Here is a 7,397-nt window from a genome sequence, read left to right on the forward strand (position 1 = left end):
AATAAAATATTGATTCTATAAAACTTTCCATGAAACGCGTAAATTAGAAGTTTAAAGAGTTTTCGTTACTAAGTTTTAAAACAACATTTCGCATCTTAGGTTTAACCTGGTTTCAAAATCACTGCCAATATTTGTTTACAATTCAAAGAACCAACCTTCAAAGAACATTTGACATCAATAGCACCACGAACACTGAATCTATCGACATATAAGTGACGTTATTAATTCATTTATGAAAAATGGAAATAACAAATTCCGTGTGTTGCTAAAACATTGTGTTTTAAAGGGAAAAAAACGCGCAAGCCTATAGCAGCTATAGCTTGAGAAGTGTTTTCCCCACTAGGATCCATTAAAAATGAAGGTTTGTGGTATTCTTATATTGTACGTGGCTAAATGAATCAGTCAACCGGAAAAAATTAAGCAAGTTTTGATAATCGTGATGTATGAACGCAAAATCAAAGTTCGTGAGATTAGATATGCTGATATTGTTAGCACATGAACTGGAAGTTCTTTTACGACCTTGTACGAAAATTTGAGCATGAAAAATCGTCACCAAACGGATCTCGAACACGGCCGCTCATAATCAACAAAAGTCTGCCGCAATAAAATGGAATCCGTGGGTATGGAACAGTGGACGAAACATGGATCCACCATTTTTATCCGGAGTCATACCAGCATTCAGACGGGGAAAGCCATCTGAAAACGTAATAGGTAGCTGGAACAATCATGACATAAGTTTTTAGATGTTCGAGGTATAATTAACATCGATTATCTTGAACAGGAAAGTACCATCAAAAGTGTTTCACCGTTAACCAAGACAATGCTTCGTGCCATAAGTCAATGAAAACAATGAAAAAAATAAACGAATTGGGCTGCGATCTGTTTCCTCATCCACCTTGTTTACAATTACCTAGCCCCCAGCGATTGCTTGTCCTTTGCGGATCAGAAAAAGACACGCCGGGGAAAAAATTTGGCTCGAATAAGACAGTCATCGCCGCAAAGGAAGCCGATGTTTAGACCAGTGACAAATAATTCTATAAGGGTAGTATTGAAAAATTATGAAAAGTGCTAGAACGATTGTATGTCATTTGAAGATGATAACGTTGATGAATAAAAAATATGCCTGCACACGAAATTATGTTTTTCTGGTTAGTTTCTGGACTGTTTGAACGATGTGTTAGCAACTTTTACTTCTTGTCTGAACCACACAGAGTTCAAGTTTATTCGATACAGAATCTTGGTTTGTATGAGTGATTTTCTTAGAAGCGAACACACTCGTTGAAACGCAGAAATTCAATGGAAACCGTGAACTTGTATGAATTTGTTAGAAGAAACCATGACAAAGATTTTCGTTGCTAACTGAAGTTTCGATCACCAATTATCTGAAATATGATTTTATAGATACAGATTCATCCACTCCAATCGAAGTGTAGAAATATTTTAAATGCATTTTATGTAATGATATGGAAAATTAATTAAAAAAGATTGAGATATAGATGCTCAAAACCAGAGCACTGTTTGTACGGTTCTCAAAGCAAAGCCTTGGTATTACATTCCTGTAGTGGAATTTGACCTTCTGTTTCAACAGACTTCGCAGCCGATTCAGAGTGTACAGAACCATTGCATTGCTAGTGCTACGGTTCTACTGACACTACGAATCCTTCCAGGTCGGGGCTCGAACATACGACAACTGGTTTGTAAGACCAGCGCCCTATGCATTGAACCGCCAACCCGGTACGGTTGTACGGTTCTCAGTATTTTGAATTTGCACACCGGTATAGAAAGCAAAAACGTAGTCATCCGCCCGATTCTCTCGATCCCCGTCCCTGTTTACCATCTTTATTGGAACTAACAAGATTTTTGTTTTTTGGCACTAACTTTTTCGTTCTCCTTTCCCCCGTCTCTTCACCATCTCGATGGCAACTAATTAGATCTCTGTCGTATTTAGACATGCTGTTCCCACATTCCCTTTTTACCTCGTTTTCCACAATATTTACTTCTCTTCCATTCTCTTAAGTAACATCACCATCACCGACAACGGAGAACCGCTCCAGTCGATGACCAGGCTGCGGGCCACCCGCCGAGTCTTCGTTGCCTGATGATTTTTCCCGCGGACCCACACGGACTGAATGATGCGGCCAACATAGATAATTACCAACGCCATCTGAAAGACTCTCATGCTATATTCAATTCACCGGCCACTGCAGATCGCCACCAGAAAGTTGAATTTTCGAGAATCCGCGACCCCGATACGACATTACCTAATGATACTATTATAGTTTTAAGCTAGTCGTTAATTAAGATTAGAAAATACCCTTGGCATCTTAGAGCTTAAGCAGTGTGTCTTAAAAAAAACGTAGTCCTACGTCAAAAGATTTTGAGTGATTTTCTTCATGTGAAGATATAGAAGGTGAGATGTGACATGGTTCATTTCATCATGCAGAAATCTTTTAGTAACTTAACTTTCATTTTTTACAAGAGGAGTCGACTTTAAACATCTGCCGGAAAATTCCGATAAAGGTCTTCTACTATTTACTATTCCGGCAAAGCTACCAAAAGTTGTTACTTTCTACTTGTTACTGCATTCTTCTTCTGCCGATTCGGAATGTAACGAGTAAAAGACCTTTATCGATATTTTCCGGTATCTCAGAGACCCGAGTGATTCGCATTGATGAGATGTTTAAGTTCGGCTCATTTGCTGGAAGGGAAAAGTTAAGTTACTAAAAGATATCTGTCTGCTCAAATGACCCTTGTTACGTCTCACATTTCTGCGGTATATCTTCACATCCTTGCTCTATTTTGAGAACTAGCATTCTATAATTTTGATTTTATTTATTATTCCGAATTACAATAAAAATATTCTTGTTGTTATGATTAATGCTAATATTTCCATTGTCTTTTGTTCGAAATTTCAGGTGGGTAATTATCCACCATTGCAATTTTCGAGTTGGTAGTGCTATCAACCGTACCCACCTCTTTCACCGGCCCTGGTACAGACTACAGTTGACGACGATTTTAGTCAGTCTGTCAAAATCAAATTCCAACTTTGGCGCGAGCTAACATATACCAATAGTATCAGTACTGAGCACACACACACACATGAAAAACTATCCTGCCACTGCACTGGGTACATAGTGTACTCAGCATGCGCGGCTGATTACGAACCAAAAACATAAACGCGAGTGCACTTCGGGACCTATTTGGCTAGGTTGACTGTTAATTCTACTATTATTTGCTAGAGAACAAAATAGAATGAAGCCGCGACCTAGAGAATCGCAATGGGACGTTGGTTTTCATGTCATACTTTCCGTGGACTATCTTGAAAAAGAATACCCCAACAACAGTGAGTATTAATACACCGCAACCGTGACCAGTGTCAACGATTTAGATTGGAATGGCTTCGAAGTTCTATGCAAAAAGATGCTAAACTGAGAATATTATTAGGCACTTATGCGACAACTCGCGGATCACTGCCAAACGAAGCCGTCGAATACTGGCAAATCGCTTCTACTATCATGCCCACACAGTTAGATGATGGTGACAATAGCGCTCGGCTGGTGTCGCAGCACGAACTCGGCGTCGGTGCCGCACCTCGCAGCTGGTTGCAAATCTTACCGCCACATATCCACATTGGCGGTCATTGTTGTTGGTTCATGTGACAGAATAGTGATGCTTCGCGTTCCCAAAGCAGCCAATGAATATTCATGCAGTCATGTGCTTCCCCACAAATGCGCTAGGGAAATCTAGTGGCACGTGCAGCATTTTCCTGCTGCAATACCGGAATGCCTTCAATGGAGCATGCAATAAACGGGAAAACGCACAGCACCGCAAAATGATTTCAATTTCCTATCGAATCCATCAAAACCATAAATTGTAATAATGAAAGCTAATGAAAACAGGGAATGTATTCTTTGTGAAATAATTGAAACTCTGCCGCCCTCCCAGGGCCAATTACACAAAGGTTCCACATTTCATATTCATAACTGAACGACTCGTGTAACCTGCAATATTCGCATGCACTCACTACCCAATAATCATTCTTTCATACTTTGCATTGCAAAAGCTAAAGCGTTTCGGGGAACAGTTTGGCAAATTCCCGTTTGCAGAAATCGGCAATGGCAAAAACCGCAGCCTGAATAGTGCCCCGCAATCGACACCTCCGAACCACATCTTGCCATTATGTACTCCTCGGGGAGTAACCCTTTTACCGTACTATCACCAACAGTAACCCAGTTCAAAATTATATATATGATAGCACCCTCCGGTGTCAAGGAGAAGTGCGCACAGCACTTCATCTGGACTCAATCAGACCCCATTCCCCGGGTGCAATGGGTAAGCTACAATAACTGTGCCGAGGGGGAAAAGCTTCAACGTGTTTCTCTCGTAAAATTGCGGTCGGTAAAGTGCAATAGTTGGGAAATATGTATAGCATGCGATCAAACAAAAAAAAAAAAAAAGGAAGCGTATCTGCTTACACCAACAGCACAATCAGGGTGGGTGGGAAAGCTTCGTTGGCTGCTAGCAGCAAAAAAAAAATCCTGACGAACAAAGTTGTGACGTGATCGGAATTAAGAACAACCAGGGAGCTGTGGTATCGATTGTGTACGATTGAATGTCTCCTTTTTCTAGCTTTTCCACTATCTCTAGCTGCGGGGGACATGCTCGATTACTAAACTTTTCCAAAGTGCTCTTGTTGAACATTCCCTTTTGTGCGTTACCGAATGCGAGTACAAGGATCACGCACTGATTGAGTATTCGTTGAAGCCTTCGCACAGCAAAAGATTGCAAGCTTTCTTTGACCCCCGACTTTTGCAAGCAATCCGAACCAAGTAGGTCGAGGAAAACACGAACACATCGATGAACTGAAACGTGACTCGAAGCTGCGATAGTACGCAGCAGAAAAAAAAATTCGCTCCAACAACACGGAAGCCAAATAATAAAGCAAAATAAAAGAGTAACAAAAACTGAGACTGCATTTTCCATCCGCGTCCCGTCCAACACTGGCAGAATGAAACGGACCCCCGGAACAGGCAGGCAGCAGCGTCGAGTAGAGTGGGCGAGACTGTGAATGACCCAGTCAAGTGATGTCGGCCACCGGAATTATGATTCGTCGCCGTTGTTCATCACGCTTTTACACTTCACTTGACGCGAAACTGCACTCTGTTTACTTGGCTTCGTTTCAAGTAGTGTAAAACCTCGACACACGATGGAAATGTCTCGTACTGACGTGGTTCGAGCATTTGGATCACTTACTAGGATGAAAGGGCACCGCTGGATTGGTAAACATGTTGACAGAATGGAAGACGACTTCATCCCGTAGGACGCGATGCGTGTGGGTGAGATAGTTCATAGATGGGAACTCCCAGCCGGGTGTTATTTGTCTCAGTAATCTGACGTCGGGTTGGAAATTAACGAAGAGCCATCTGTTGTCAGTGGTGGTATGGTAAAGCTGGTGGAATGAGATTAAGTGAGGATAATGCTATTGGAGTGAGATTGACCTACGAGTTTGACAGAGCTTGAATATTTCCAATACTAGAAGGCCAATGTCTGAATAGTGATTGAATCAGCGACGAACAATTTCAACCAATAGAAACCAAAGTTCTTCTATATCTATGAACATTAATATAACATCAAAGCAATTAAGAAATAATTCTTAAAGCTATTTGAAATTCGTAGTGATAAAATATGAATATATGGTAAATGCCGTTGTAATCTAAAAGTTACGGGGCTTTGTAGTAGGAAGCAATACATTTTTACGACTTGTGTTGAGAAGTGAGAATTTTCAAAATCTTTCTAACATTTGAAATTTTGAATATCGCACTTTATAAATGTTACGTATACTTCAAATGCTAACTAATAATGTATGTTTTGGATATAAAATCGCCCGGAAGGAGGACTCGAACCTTCAATCTCCAGTGGGGAATGCTCTTCCATTTGAGCTAGTCTGGCACACATTCCAGAAAGCAACCCGTTTAAATAGTGCTAGACTCGTACACGCGCCTACTGGCAGACCTCATTTTGCAAATCGCGTTTTGACTACCATACCTAAAACCATCCCTTTTTATCGCACTCGTTTGATATCGTACGTCAGGCAGGACGTCTTGAGAGTTTTTATTTTATGTATCTACTAGCTGATTTACCCGGCGTTGCTAGGAAATGTTTCTTGAAGGCAAGGTCGAAAAAAATTCTGGAAATTTTCCTCTCCATTGATACTATAAATGTAATGAAACACAACTTAGACTACAACTCGATTGAACAATACTCCGTTCATGTTCAGATTGCGAATGATCAGTGTCCCATCTCAGATGTCATAATAATCATAATTTTAATGGTATTCTTGACAAATTTGTTCAGTTTCACGTTCAAATAGAATTTTGTTAGGAACATTTAAAACACCTTTTTCTCAATAAAAACCTTCTTAACACTCCTAATACCAAACCTAAAAAAGTTACGTGAAGCACCAAGCCTCAAAAAAAGTTGGAACGATAACTTTGTGATACCATAGCTCAGTTGTTACTTGAACAATTTCGATAAATTTTACACCCTCGAATTTTGTGAAGAGTGTTGATAATTTTAAGTATATTATTTTTGACGATCGTTTAGGAAAAACTAATGAAAATCTGATTCTTCCCGTAACAAGTTTTTTTTTTCAAGCTTAAAATGTGCCCTATCTGCATTCATGCGGCACCTACATCGCGAATCGGATGTTGAGAACTTCAACTTTACCGAGTCATAACTTTATTGTTAGTCAACCGATCTTCAAAATTTGAGAATCATTGGAAAGGTACTACTTCTAAAAAAATGCACTAAAAGAAACGAAAAATAGGGTTGTCTACCCAAAGCTATCATGAAAACTGTAGATAGATGACCTAAGAAAAGATGAGACTTTTTACAATGATCGTAAATATCTCGAAATTCAAAGCGATGACCTATATATTTTTACGCATGATTCGATTGCTAGTGATACCAGCTACAATTTTCGCTCAACTACTATTCTTGCACAATCAAAAGAAAACATTAAAAAATCAATCTGAATTTTTTTTTTTTGACATGTTTGTGTATAACTCAAAAAAGTAAGCGAGGACATGTACATTTTTTTGATTCAAAATATTGGAATCATTACCAGAAACAATGTGTTGATGATCAAAATTATATATTCGCTCAAAGAATCTCAAGAAATTTGGTACAAATACAGAGAATTTCTATTATTGGGAAAATTTTGCCAAACAAAATCAAATCAAAACTTTTAAATTTTATGACAGAATTTTTCTTATTATTTTAGTTAGAAATTTATTGTGAACAAAATTTACAAAAAACTGAAACGTGGATTTCACTGAAAATTTTAAAAGTTTTAGTAAATAACCTAAAACTCTAAAAATAGTTATATTTTTGTACTG

This window comes from Malaya genurostris, chromosome 2 (assembly GCF_030247185.1).
Source record: "Malaya genurostris strain Urasoe2022 chromosome 2, Malgen_1.1, whole genome shotgun sequence".
In the NCBI taxonomy this organism is placed as follows: Eukaryota; Metazoa; Arthropoda; class Insecta; order Diptera; family Culicidae; genus Malaya; species Malaya genurostris.